The sequence below is a fragment of the Oncorhynchus keta genome, chromosome 37 (genome assembly GCF_023373465.1).
Source record: "Oncorhynchus keta strain PuntledgeMale-10-30-2019 chromosome 37, Oket_V2, whole genome shotgun sequence".
Lineage (NCBI taxonomy): Eukaryota > Metazoa > Chordata > Actinopteri > Salmoniformes > Salmonidae > Oncorhynchus > Oncorhynchus keta.
This window is the reverse complement of record NC_068457.1, coordinates 294,024-309,510: the sequence shown is the minus strand read 5'-3', so window position 1 is coordinate 309,510 and position 15,487 is coordinate 294,024. Positions and strand designations below refer to the sequence as shown.

General features: G+C 40.0%; 1 protein-coding gene across 3 annotated transcripts in view; it reads right to left on the bottom strand.

Moving 5' to 3' along the window:
• LOC118370032 (serine/threonine-protein kinase 4-like) overlaps nt 1-15,487 on the bottom strand; it is an 82,146-nt gene that overhangs the window by 23,438 nt on the left and 43,221 nt on the right. The gene's annotated exons all lie outside the window — the stretch shown is intronic.

The following is a 15,487-nucleotide window of genomic DNA, read 5'->3' as shown; positions in this document are numbered from 1 at the left end:
TTCAATTAACAGGTGTGCCTTGTTAAAAGTCAATTTGTGGAATCTCTTTCCTTCTTAATGCATTTGAGCCAATCAGTTGTGTTGTGACAAGGTAGGGGTGGTATACAGAAGATAGTCTTATTTGGTAAAAGACCAAGTCCATATTATGGCAAGAACAGCTCAAATAAGCAAAGAGAAATGACAGTCCATCATTACTTGAAGACATAAAGGTCAGTCAAAATGGAACATTTCAAGAACTTCGAAAATGCAGTCGCAAAAAACATCAAGAGCTATATTGAAACTGGCTCTCATGAGGACCGCCACAGGAATGGAAGACCCCGAGTTACCTCTGCTGCAGAGGATAGGTTCATTAACTTCTTTGGGATAGGTGGCAGCATTTTCACTTTTGGATGAATAGCGTGCCACCTAGATGTCAACAGTCTTTAGAACGTTGTTTCAGGATTCTACTGTGATGTGGGATTGGATGGGAGCTCTTTGAGACAGTGGTTTGCCTACAGCCTCGTTCTCAGTCATGCGCTTTCACTTGAGAGGTAGCTGTCGTTCCATTGCTTTTCTACAGACAATGGAATTCTCTGGTTGAAACATTATTGAACTTTTATGATAAAAACAACCTAAAGATTGATTCAATACTTAGTTTGACAAGTTTCTTCGACCTGTAATATAACTTTTTGAACGTTTTGTCCGAATGGACCAGATCGCGCATTTGGATTTGTTTACCAAACGCCCTAACAAAAGAAGCTATTGGACAGAAATGTACATAAATGGACATTATCGAACAAAACAAGCATTTATTGTGGAACTGCGATTCCTGGGAGTGCATTCTGATGAAGATCATCAAAGGTAAGTGAATATTTATAATGCTATTTATGAATAATGTTGACTACCCAACATGGCGGATATTTCTCTGGCTGGTTTGGGCTCTGAGCTCTGTTCTCAGATTCCGTTTGAATTTTTTTATATTTTTTTTATCTGACACAGCGGTTGCATTAAGGAGAAGTATATCTACATTTCCATGCATAACACTTGAATTTTCATCGACATTTATAATGAGTATTTCTGTGAATTCATGTGGCTCTCTGCAATATCACTGCATGTTTTGGAACTACTGAACGTTACACGCAAATGTAAAATAAGATCTTTGGATATAAATATGAACTTTACCGAACAAAACATACATGTATTGTGTAACATGAAGTCATATGAGTGTCATCTGATGAAGATCATCAAAAGGTTAGTGATCAGTAATCATAGCCAATCTATTTGTGCTTATTGTGACTCCTCTCTTTGGCTGTAAAAATGTCTGGGTTTTTCTGTGAGTTGGTGGTGACCTAACAATCGTTTGTGGAGCTTTCGCTGTCAAATATTTTTGAAATCAGACACTGTGGCAGGATTAACGAGAATTTTATCTTTAACCTGTTGAGTGTAGGGGACAGTATTTTGATGTTTGGATAAAAAACGTACCCAAATGACACTGCCCATTTCTCAGGCCCAGAATCTAAAATATGCATTTAATTGTCAGATTAGGATAGAAAACACTCCAAAGTTTCCAAAACTGTCAAAATATTGTCTGAGCATAACAGAACTGATATTGCAGGCGAAAACCTGAGGAAAATCCAACCCGGAAGAACTTTTTTTCCTGAAAGCTCTCTGTTCCATAGCCTGCCTTCGCTCCATTTAAAGAGGTATCAACAAGATTCCTATGGCTTCCACATGGTGTGAACAGTCTTTAGACATAGTTTCAGGCTTTTATTTTGAAAAATGAGCGAGAAAGATCATATCGCGTCATTGGATGGCTGGGTGCCAGCAGAGTGTTGCATGTGTAACAGCTTGGAGCAGACATTTTCTCTCTCTCTCTCTCTCTCCTATTGAAGAAGCTACAGTCCCGGTTGAAATATTATCGATTATATATTGTAAAAACAACCTGAGGATTGATTATAAAAAACATTTGACATGTTTCTACTAACTTTACGGATACTATTTGGAATTTTCGTCTGCCCAGTCTTGACCGCTTGAGCCTGTGGATTTCTGAACATAACGCGCCAACCAAATGGAGGTATTTTGGATTAAAAAAAAAATCTTTATGGAACAACAGGAACATTTATTGTGTAACTGGGAGTCTCGTGAGTGTAAACATCCTAAGATAAGCAATAAACTGAATCGCTCACCTTTAATTTTCTGACTTTCGTGACCAATCTACTTGGCTGATAGCTGTTTGTAATATTTTGTCTACTGAGAGAGATGTCCTTACATAAACGCTTGGTATGCTTTCGCCGAAAAGCTTTTTTGAAATCTGACATGCCAGGTGGATTAACAACAAGCTAAGCTGTTTTGCTATATTGCACTTGTAATTTCATGAAAATGTTATATTTTTAGTAATTTAATTTGAATTTGGCGCTCTGCAATTCAGCGGATGTTGACGAAAATGATTCCGGTAACGGGATGGGTGCATCAAGAAGTTAAAATGGTGCCTAATACTTGTATGTTTGAGAAATTTGATATATGAGATTTCTGTTGATATGTATTTGGCGCCCTGCAATTTCATTGGCTGTTGGTGAGGGGTTCCACCAGTCCTAGACAGGTTAAAGTTACTAGTCTCAGAAATTGCAGCCCAAATAAATGCTTCAGAGTTTAACCTCTTAACTTCTTGCGTCGAGCCATGCCGGATCCGGTAGCGTAATCATAGCCTCAAGCTCAATACCATAACGCAACGTTAACTATTCATGAAAATCGCAAATGAAATGAAATTAATATGCTAGCTCTCAAGCTTAGCCTTTTGTTAACAACACTGTCATCTCAGATTTTCAAAAATATACTTCTCTACCATAGCAAACTAGCATTTAGCGTTAGCATTTAGCATTAACATTTAGCGTTAGCAGGCAACATTTTCACAAAAACCAGCAAAAACATTCAATAGATCATTTACCTTTGAAGAACTTCGGATGTTTTCAATGAAGAGACTCAGTTAGATAGCAAATGTTCAGTTTTTCCTGAAATATTATTTTGTGCAGGAGAAATCGGTCCGTTTGGTGCGTCACGTTTGGCTACCAAAAAAAACGAAAATTCAGTTATCCAAACGCCAAATTTTTTTCCAAATTAACTCCATAATATCGACTGAAACATGGCAAACGTTGTTTAGAACCAATCCTCAAGGTGTTTTTCACATATCTCTTCTATGATGTATCGTTCCTGGAAGTATGAGTCTCCTTCTGTATCGCATGGTACAAGGATTGCCACTGGGAATTACGCACTGACTTAGACAAAGGACACCGGACGGCCCCCTGGCAAATGTAGTCTCTTATGGCCAATCTTCCAATGATATGCCTACAAATACGTCACAATGCTGCAGACATCTTGGACGAACGGCAGAGCGCATAAGCTCGTTCACAGCATATTCACAGCCATATAAGGAGACGTTAGTAGAACAGAGCGTAGAACAGAGCGTTCGCCTGTAAGATCAGTTCTGGGGCACTCACAGATAATATCTTTGCAGTTTTGAAAACGTCAGAGTGTTTTCTTTCCAACGCTGGCAATTATATGCATAGTCGAGCATCTTTTCGTGACAAAATATTGCGCTTAAAATGGGCACATTTTTTTTATCCAATAATGAAATAGCGCCCCCATAGCTTCAAGAGGTTAAGCCCACCCGACACGCAGACGCCCCATCTAGCCATCTGGAAATGCAAATGCGCTATGCTAAATGCTAATAGCACTCGTTAAAACTCAAACGTTCATTAACACACACATGCAGGGTACTGAATTAAAGCTACACTCGTTGTGAATCCAGCCAACAAGTCAGATTTTTTAAATGCTTTTCGGCGAAAGCATGAGAAGCTATTATCTGATAGCATGCAACACCCCGAAATACCTGAAGGGGACGTAAACAAAATAATTAGCATAGCCGGCGCTACACAAAACGCAGAAATAAAATATAAAACATTCATTACCTTTGACAAGCTTCTTTGTTGGCACTCCTAGATGTCCCATAAACATCACTATTGGTTCTTTTTTTTCGATTAAATCGGTCCATATATAGCCTAGATATCGATCTATGAAAAGTGTGTGATCCAGGAAAAAACAGTTTTAAAACGCAACGTCATTTTTTTAAATTAAAAAAAGTCTACGATAAACTTTCACAAAACACTTCGAAATACTTTTGTAATCCAACTTTAGGTATTAGTAAACGTTAATAATCGATCAAATTGATCACGGGGCGATGTGTATTCAATAGCTCCACGTCTTCAAATCATGGTCGGAAATTTCTCTTCCAAAACATCCTGTCGGAGACCGGAAGGAATGGGCTCTCTCTTACTCGTTTGACCAAGAAACAAAGCCCAGGCAATTGACAAGACTGGCGACATCGTGTGGAAGCTGTAGGACTTGCAATCTTAGCCCCATGTAATTTGCTTTCCCATAGACAATACATGCAAGTGGCGCATTGATATTTTTTCCAGTTTTCGGTGATCAGTTTTTCAAATCAAATCAAATTTATTTATATAGCCCTTCGTACATCAGCTGATACCCCAAACAGCAAGCAATGCAGGTGTAGAAGCACGGTGGCTAGGAAAAACTCCCTAGAAAGGCCAAAACCTAGGAAGAAACCTAGAGAGGAACCAGGCTATGTGGGGTGGCCAGTCCTCTTCTGGAGTTGAAACTGGAGCAGCAGCATGGCCAGGTGGACTGGGGACAGCTTGCGCTTTTCGATGAAACACACGTTCTGTTATAGTCACAGCCGTGATTTAACCAGTTTTAGAAACGTCAGAGTGTTTTCTATCCACACATACTAATCATATGCATATACTATATTCCTGGCATGAGTAGCAGGACGCTGAAATTTTGCGCAATTTTTAACAGAATGTTCGAAAAAGTAAGGGGTAAGCTTAAGAGGTTTTAAGTAAGAGACACATCTCAACATCAACTGTTCAGAGGAGACTGTGAAATCAGGCCTTCATGGTCAAATTGCAGGAAAAAAAACACTACTAAAAGGTCACCAATAAGAAGAGACCTGCTTGGGCCAAGAAACATGAGCAATGGACAATAGACCAGTGGAAATGTGTCCTTTGGTCTGGAGTCCAGAAGATTTTTGGTTTTAACTGGCATGTCTTTGTGAGACGCGGTGTGGGTGAACGGATGTTCTCTGCATGTGTATTTCCCACTGTAAAGCATGGAAGAGGTGGTGTTATGGCGTGGGAGTGCTTTGCTGGTGACAATGTCAGTGATTTAAGGCACACTTAACCAGCCTGGCTACCACAGCATTCTGCAGCGACACGCCATAACATCTGATTTGGGCTTATTGGGACTATCATTTGTTTTTCAACAGGACAATGACCTAACACACCTCCAGGCTGTGTAAGGGCTATTTTTACCAAGAAGGAGAATGATGGAGTGTTGCATCAGATGATCTGGCCTCCACAATCTCCCAACCTAAACCAAATTGAGATGGCTTGCAATGAGTTGGACTGCAGAGTGAAAGAAAAGCAGCCAACAAGTGATCAGAATGTGTGGGAACTCCTTCAAGACTGTTGGAAAAGCATTACAGGTGAAGCTGGTTGAGAGAATGCCAAGAGTGTGCAAAGCTGTCATCAAGGCAGCAGGTAGGCTAGTGGTTAGAGCATTGGACTAGTAAATCGAAAGGTTGCAAGATCGAATTTCCAAGCTGACAAGGTAAAAATCTGACGTTCTGCCCCTGAACAGGCAGTTAACCCATTATTCCTAGGCAGTCATTGAAAATAAGAATTTGTTCTTAACTGACTTGCCTAGTTAAATAAAGGTAAAATACATACATTTTATTTATTTTTATTTTACCTTTATTTAACCAGGCAAGTCAGTTAAGAACACATTCTTATTTTCAATGACAGCCTGGGAACAGTGGGTTAACTGCCTGTTCAGGGGCAGAACGACAGATTTGTACCTTGTCAGCTCGGGGATTTGAACTCACAACCTTCTGGTTACTAGTCAAACGCTCTAACCACTAGGCTACGTTGCCACCCCAAATAAATAAAGGCAAAGGGTGGCTAATTGAAGAATCTCAAATATAAAATATATTGTTATTTGTTTGACACTTTTCTGGTTACTACAAATTCCATATGTGTTATTTCATAGTTTGATGTCTTCACTATTAATTCAACAATGTTGAAGACTGTTCAGATCCCAGCATCTAAGCCAACATTGCTTATTGTTCGCCATGCACAGAAATTATATCCTACATGCACACACATATCACTACTTGAGAAGAAAACATACTGGAAGTGTCATTTTGGATTCATGTATTCATCAGTAATCATAGCCAATCTATTAAAAATGCGTGTCACTGAAGAACTTTTAAAAAAGTATTGAGATGAAGTTCTGAGATGAAGCAATTCGAAAGTAATTGATTTAACTCACCAAAATGTTTAAATGTAATTAATGAGTGGGAGAAAGTAGTTACTCAAACAATTACTCATATTTGACGAGTGATTTTGAATTTTGTAGCTTGCGAGTCCATCGCAGGACCATGACGGTGTAAAAGGAATAGCCTTCTCATTCCTACAGCCCCATTACGGAAAATCAATAGTCCTAACTTATTCTGGGCAGCTGACTCCAAGACCAAAGACTTACATGGGGTAAGAGATCCGGATTGGAGAGGGACTTCCATTTTGGTGGATAAAGGTCATTCTTACACGTTAATTTGTTAATGTCGCTTTAACAGCTCTGAGGAGAAATCTATACAAACTGGATTCTTTTCCATTAGGGAAGAGAAGGAGAATGTGAGCAGGCCCAGGATTAGTGGATTGATCGCTTATCTGAAACCAGAGATACCAGGCTGGTACTCTAAAGGCCATCTGCACAGGGCATTAGGTCCTGATCTGTTTTTTGGGTTATGTTACAGATTCTTTTTTTTTTTTTTTTTTTTTTTTTTTGGGGGGGGGGGGGGACTTACCGACATCCAGTACCAGTCCAAATTTTGAGGACCACCAGCAGTCAGATATTTGTTGTAGCCCTGATCTTCCACATTAGATTCAACTAGTTAATGGCTTGATTTCTTTGGTGGACTAGATGAATGAAGTATATCAGGGCTAGAGGTCGACCGATTATGAATTTTCAAAGCCGATACCGATTATTGGAGGCCCAGAACAGCCGATACAGATTAATCGGCGGATTTGAATTTTTTATTTTTTTATTTGTAATAATGACAATTACAACAATACTGAATGAACACTTATTTTAACTTAATATAATACATCAATAAAATCAATTTAGCCTCAAGTAAATAATGAAACATGTTTAAATAATGCAAAAATAAAGTGTTGGAGAAGAAAGTAAAAATGGAATATGTGCTATGTAAGAAAGCTAACGTTTCAGTTCCTTGCTCAGAACATGAGAACATATGAAAGCTGGTGGTTCCTTTTAACATGAGTCTTCAATATTCCCAGGTAAGAAGTTTTAGGTTGTTGTTATTATAGGAATTATAGGACTATTTCCCTCTATACCATTTGTATTTCATTAACATTCGACTATTAGATGTTCTTATAGGCACTTTAGTATTGCCAGTGTAACAGTATAGCTTCCGTCCCTCTCCTCGCTCCTCCCTGGGCTCGAACCAGCAACACAACGACAACAGCCACCATCGAAGCAGCGTTACCCATGCAGAGCAAGGGGAACAACTACTAGGAGGCTCAGAGCGAGTGACGTTTGAAACGCTATTAGCACGCGCTAACTAGCGAGCCATTTCACTTCGGTTGCACTAGCCTCATCTCGGGAGTTGATAGGCTTGAAGTCAAACAGCGCCATGCTTGACCCACAACGAAGAGCTGCTGGCAAAATGCACGAATGTGCTGTGAATGAATGTTTACGCGCCTGCTTCTGCCTAACACCACTCAGTCAGATACTTGTATGCTCAGTCAGTTTATATGCAACCCAGGACACGCTAGATAATATCTAGTAATATCATCAACCATGTGTAGTTAACTAGTGATTATGATTGATTCTTTTTTATAAGATAAGTTTCATGCCAGCTAGCAACTTACCTTGGCTTACTGCATTCGCCTAACAGGCAGTCTCCTTGTGGAGTGCAACGAGAGAGGGGCAGGTCGGTATTGATCTGGACTAGTTAACTGTAAGGTTGCAAGATTGGATCCCCCGAGCTGACAAGGTGAAAATCTTTTGTTCTGCCCCTGAACGAGGCAGTTAACCCACCGTTCCTAGGCCGTCTTTGAAAATAATAATGTGTTAACTGACTTGCCTTGTTAAATAAAAGGTATATATATATATACACATTTTGTTTAATCGGCGCCCAAAAATACCGATTTCCGATTGTTATGAAAACTTGAAATCGGCCATTCCCATTAATCGGTCGACCTCTAATCTGGGCTGCAACAAACATTTTAAAAGGCCGGTGGTCTTGGAAGGTTGATATAGGCCTACACATGTTACCTTGCCTGAATTTTCATTGCAAAAGCCCTCTCTTGAACCACATGGTCCCTTAAAAGTAGTCTAGATATTCTGTCTCCCTCATGCAATGTGGAAAACACCAAAGTCCACTGTGACGTCTTAACCGTCAGACATTAACGTATTGAAGCCACGCAAACAAAATCAAGGCAATACAGGCAAAAATAGTTTGTATGACAGGTCTATATTTAGATCCAGTGCAAATTAGGCTAGCTTCATCTAGCCTATAGTGAAGACCCCAGTCCTCATGACACTTCAAAGAACGACCAGGCTGGACTGATCAAACCAAAATGCTGCATATTGCATCCTCATCTCCAAGTCTAATTTGCAGCTACTGACCCAATTCTGTTGGGTTTTGAAACAAATGTGATGTTTGTATTGTCCAATTGAAGATATTGCCGCTTATCGTGCTGTTGGAATAGTTAACTGTAAGGTTGCAAGATTGGATCCGCCGAGCTGACAAGGTGAAAATCTGTCGTAAGTGACTTCTGGAGTCACTAGACGGTCGTCTGTCAGTCTGTTTTAACATAACAAAACGAGAACAACAAATACGTCTAGCGTGACACGGCAAGAGAGCAAAACTACTGACTCAAGGATGCCACAACAGGTCTCATCTTTTCACTGCTGAGATGTTCCATACCCCTCATCTGTGTGGCCAGCGCACTTAAACTAAACTAATCAGAATATGTAGGCAAGGTATGGAGTTGTAAAAAATAAGAAAAGCAGCCAACAAGTGGTCAGCATTTGTGGGAACTCCTTCAAGACGGTTGGAAAAGCATTCCAGGTGAAGATGGTTGAGAGAATGCCAAGAGTCTGCAAAGCTGTCATCAAGGCGGCAGGTAGGCTAGTGGTTAGAGCGTTAGACTAGTAAATCGAAAGGTTGCAAGATCGAATTTCCAAGCGGACAAGGTAAAAATCTGACGTTATGCCCCTGAACAAGGCAAGGCAGTTAACCCATTGTTCCTAGGCCATCATTGAAAATAAGAATGTTTTTAACTGACTTGCCTGTTAAATAAAGGTAAAATACATAAGGGTGGCTATTTGAAGAATCTCAAATATAAAATATATTGTTATTTGTTAAACACTTTTTTGGTAACTACAAATTCCATATGTGTTATTTCATAGTTTTGAAGTCTTCACTATTAATTCAACAATGTAGAAAATAGTAAAAACAAACAAAAAAAAACACTTTTCTAAAACTTTTGACCGGTAGTGTTGATACCAGGCACCACTAAAGTCCAGCAGTGGGACATCTTCACTGGGGATAATATAAATTATTTAACCCATTTTAAGATAAAACAGGGAGATGTGTCTGTTTATTTATTATATATATATTATAAATAAGTTCTCATTTGCAACTGCGACCTGTCCAAAATAAAGCAAAGCAGTTCGACACACACAACACAAAGTTACACATGGAATAAACAAACATACAATCAATAATACAGTAGAAAAATCTATAAACAGCATGCACAAATGAGGTAGGATAAGAGCGGTAAAGGCAATAAATAGGCCATGATGGCAAAGTAATTACAATATAGCAATTAAACACTGGAATGGTAGTGTGTGCAGAAGATGAATGTGAAAGTCGAGATACTGGGGTGCAAAGGAGCAAGATAAATAAATACATGCAGTATGGTGATGATGTAGATTGGATGGGCTATTTACAGATGACCTATGTACAGGTGCAGTGATCTGTGAGCTGCTCTGACAGCTAGTGAGGGAGGTAAGAGTCTCCAGCTTCAGAGATTTTTGCAGTTCGTTCCAGTCATTGGCAGCAGAGAATTGGAAGGAGAGGCGGCCAAAGGAAGAATTGGCTTTGGGGGTGACCAGTGAGATATCCCTGCTGGAGCACGTGCTATTGGTGGGTGCTGCTATGGTGACCAGTGAGCTGAGATAAGGCGGGGCTTTACCTAGCAGGGACTTGTAGATGACCTGTAGCCAGTGGGTTTGGCGACGAGTATGAAGCGAGGGCCAGCCAACGAGATCATACAGGTCGCAGTTACTTGAACTCTGTGAAGCATCTAAGGTGCAATCTAATGAAATAATCCTTTGCAGCAGAGGTAACTGGGTCTTCCTTCCCTGTGGTGGTCCTCATGAGAGCCAGTTTCATCATAGCGCTTGATGGTTTTTGAGACTGCACTTGAAGAAACTTCCAAAGTTTTTGAAATTTTCCAGATTGACTGACATTCATGTGTTAAAGTAATTATGGACTGTCGTTTGTCTTTGATAATTTGAGCTGTTCTTGCCATAAAATGGACTTGGGCTTTTACCAAATAGGGCCATCTTCTGTATACCACCCCTACCTTGTCACAACACAACTGATTGGCTCAAACGCATTAAGAAGGAAATAAATTAGACAAGTTAACTTTTTACAAGGCACACCTGTTAACTGAAATGCATTCCAGGTGACAACCTCATGAAGCTAGTTGAGAGAATGCCAAGACTATGCAAAGCTGTCATCAAAGCAAAGGGTGGCTACTTTGAAGAATCTCAAATATAAAATATATATTTTTATTTATTTAACACTTTTATGGTTACTACAAGATTCCATATGTATTATTTCATAGTTTTGATGTCTTCACTATTATTATACTCTGTAGAAAATAGTAAAAATAAAGAAAAACCCTTAAATTAGTAGGTGTGTCCAAACTTTTGGCTGGTACTGCATCTGCCAATATACAGTTTTACAGCAGGGACAAAGTGTAATTTTTCCACACTGAAATCTCTTGCCATCCAAAACAGTAATTGTCCAATAACTTTGCTTCAAATGTTGATTTCATATACTTGGCCATCAGAAATTTTTACAAATTAATAAAAATACAAAGCTGCAATGTCTTCAGTCAATAAGTATTCAACCCCTTTGTTATGGCATGGCTAAATAAATTAAGGAGTAAGCATTTGCTTAACAAGTCACATAATAAGTTGCATGGACTCACTGTGTGCAATAATTGTGTTGAACATGATTTTTGAATGACTACCTCATCTCTGTACCCCACGTATACAATTATTGGTATGGTCCCTCAGTCAAGCAGCGAAGTTCAAACACAGATACAACCATAAAGACCAGGGACATTTTCCAATGCCTCACAAAGAGCACCGATTGGTAGGTGAAAATAAATAAATAAATAAGTGGATGGAGAGGAAGGAAACAGTTCGGGGATTTCATCATGAGGCAAATGGTGACATTAAAACTCCTACAGAGTTGAATGACTGTGATAGGAGAAAACGGAGGACGGATCAACAACATTGTTGCAACACTAACCTCAATGACAGAGTGAAAAGAATGAAGCCTGTATAGAAAAGAAATATTCCAAAACATGCATCCTGTTTGCAATAAGGTACTAAAGCAAAAAATGTGGCTTTAAAAAAAATAAAAATAAACTTTACGTCCTGAATACAACGCGATACGTTTAGGGCAAATCCAACTCTTCAAAATGTCAAGCATGGTGGTGGCTGCATCATGGTGTGTTTTGTAGGATAAAAACACAAGGCCAAATATACAATGGGGTTTCTTACCAAGACCACTGTTCTTGAGTGGTCTAGTTACTGTTCTGACTTAAAATCGGCATGAAAATCTTGAAAAATGCCCGCCACATGTGGCAGGGGCTACAGTACATTACGGATTACAAAGAAAGACCCAACCGTGATCTGCCCAACGATGACACTACCAGACGAACTCAATCCATTTTATGCACACTTTGAGAACATTGTGACGGGTGTGAGGACCGTCACCGACCCAGAGGATTGGGTGATCTCACTCTCAGAACGGTAATTTGCAACGTCTCATTGTCCCAATCTGTAATCCCCACATGTTTTAAGATGACCACCATCATTCCTGTCCAAGAACTCTAAGGCTTCATGCCACAATGACTACCTCCTGTAGCACTAACTTCTGCAATCGTGAAGTGCTTTGAGAGGCTGGTTATGGCACACATTAACTCCACCATCCCTGACCCACTCCAATTTGCATACCCCCCCAACAGATCCATAGATGGCACTCTCTCACCCACCTAGACAAGATTAACACCTATGTGAGAATGCTGTTCATTGACTACAGCTCAGCGTTCAACACCATTGTCCCCTCCAAGCTCGTCACTAAGCTTAGGACTCTGGGTCTGAACACCTCCCTCTGTAATTGGATCCTGATGGGCCGACAACGTCACCTCCACCACACTGACCCTCAACACAGGGGCACCCACAGGGGTGTGTGCTTAGTTCCCTCCTGTACTTCCTGTTCACCCACGAATGCGTGGCCACACACAACTCCAATACCAAGTATGCTAACGACACGACGGTGGTAGGCCTGATCACCGGTGACGATGAGTCAACCTACAGGGAGGTGGTCCCTCGAAGTCAGTAAGACCAAGGAGCTGATCGTGGACTACATGAAACGGGGGGACGAGCAGTTCAACATCTTCAAGTTCCTCAGTGTACAAATCATTAGACTTCAAGTGCACCAAACACACGCACAGTCATGAAGGTGGTGCGACATCACCTCTACCCCCCTCATGAGGTTGAAAAAGTTCTACATCTGTATGGTATGGCAATAGCACCGTCATCGATCTCATGGAGGCAACCGAGGGTGGTGCGGAGAGCCCAGTAAATCACTGGGGTCGACCTCCCTGCCATCCAGGACATCTATATCAGGCGGTGTGGTTGGAACGCCCTGAAAATTGTTAAAGATGCCAACCACCTAAGCTATAGACAATTCGCTCTGATTCTGCACAGCAAGAGCATCAAGTCTGGCACAGACAGGCTCTTAAACAAATCTCCTATCACCAAGTAATAAGACTGACAAATAGCTTACAAAATAGCTACACAGCCTCTCTTTATTGACCTTTTATTTACCCCTATGCATATCTATCTCCGTCACTCCAGTATCACTGCACATTGTAAATAGGGTATTGGAACTGACCCTGTATATCGTATACTTACTTATTGTGATCTTCATATTCCTTGTGGATTTTTTTCTAGTATTACATTGTTATTGATTATTGAATTGTTAGGTTTTGAGTTTGCAAGAAAGGCATTTCACTGTACCTATGCATGTGACATTAAAACTAGAAACTATAGAAAGTTACTGAGTACCACCATAATACATTGACATTTAGAAGACATAGACAAACAAATAGGCAACACCCAAAGGCAAATAGTCCCTTCCTCTCCAATACCTTTTTCTGCCTGAGCCCCATAGAAAAAGCCGGGGATTTTGGCCCCTGGTGACGGGAGCTGAGCCCCGTCTCTGCCACTTTCTAGTCTGTGCCCCTCTACTTGTGACTACTTCCCTCTACACCTTCCCACTGCTCTTTCAATAAAAATAAAATACCTTAGTTAGAATACAACTCTGATCTCTTACACCATTCATCTGAAACATAATATAATTAACTTAAAATGATCATGTTACATGTCTGTGCATAACTAACGTGTGCGGTAGAATGGAATGGCACAGTAGTGATTTAGTTATTTAAGTCCCCACACACTTCAACCAGTCTTTTTACTCAAGGGGAAAGCTGACAGGAAGGTTAAAAGATAGTAGTCGTCTGTTAAACACATCCAAAGAGTCACATACAATATGTGTCTTTGATTGGCATCAGGAGTAGGATTGAAAAATAACAAATCACTCAGAGAACTCACCATTGTCCAATCACTAGACATCGATTTTGGACAAAAACATATTTTACATATTATAACCCATGAGATGTTTTCTTTGGGAACTCTACATTCCCATTCATTCGCCCCCAACTCCAACCGCTTGGCATTCTCCAGATGAGGGTAATATGGGTCATATCTGGGTAATATGGTCATATCTCGAATTTTGTTCCATTTTTTCCTCTATACATAATCGCTACACTCGCATTAACATCTGCTAACAAATCAAATTTGATTTGATTTAATGAACAGTCCACAATAATTGTATTAATTCAGTGCTTACAAAATTATACGTAGGCTAAATAAGCCTTCCACAACCATAACAACCACAAAAAAAAATGACATTTGATGAAAATAGTTTAACCTATTTTGCAATAATCACTGATCTGACTTAAGTCTACGAAAATGCCCCCTTTGTTACAAATATAACAAGAACCATGCACAACTGCACACCCACTAATAATTACTTCTTGTAGTAGGTGAATGCATTATAGCAAAAAAGGCTAGCTAGCGAGTGAGGTAGAACAGTTAAACTGTTATGAACACACCCTTCTGTCTGTCTCCACCTGTTTTAATTAAGAGCATGTAGCCTTATTTCTCAGAATGAGAACGAGTTGCCAATTCCTTATGAATTAGTATTTGTAAATGTATTAAAAAAACAGACTAGTCACAGCTTGATATGTGCTAGCTGTCTAAAATGCCAAACTTAAAATACAAATAGCGAGTTAGTACTGCTTACTGTCAGAGAGGAAGAAGCGATCTCTAATCTTTGTCGTCGTGAGTGACGGGGAGGGCTCAGTGTGTGAGTGGGAAAGTGCTGCACAGCAGTCAGAAGGAGCGAGGGAGACGAGACAAAAAGGCAACATTGGAACAAGTAGACATAAATGCTCATAAGAAAAGAAATACTGCGATACAGGCATTTTCAATTTCGCGCATTCTTTTTTTATTTGAATGAACTCGATATATCACCCAGCTAGACAGTAAACCCTCTTTATTCTCTGGAACGTCACACCTCTGGTATTAGTCTGAGCAGCCATCAGCACTATGCAGCAAGGGAAACAATCTACCCTTCAGCCCAGTGAAATATCCATGCCATCTAGTGGGCCTTGGAGAGAAATCAGCTCAAGCTGTCAGTCCTATATACCATGGGCAGCCACTCTAGGGTCACACGGTCCACTGGTTCAATGTGTGTCTCCAAGCCTAATGAAGTAACCACAATCTCACTATATGCATAACAGTGGTTTTAAAATGGAAGCATTCTAGCAACAACAAAAAATTGGACGGATCACATCTGGACTTGCGTACAGCACTTTTAATTATAGAGACTAACTTTGTTGAATTGTATTTGTTAAATTTATTTAAATGTGGTTTCACATTTACTTAAAGTTATTTAACCAGGTAACTTGACAGG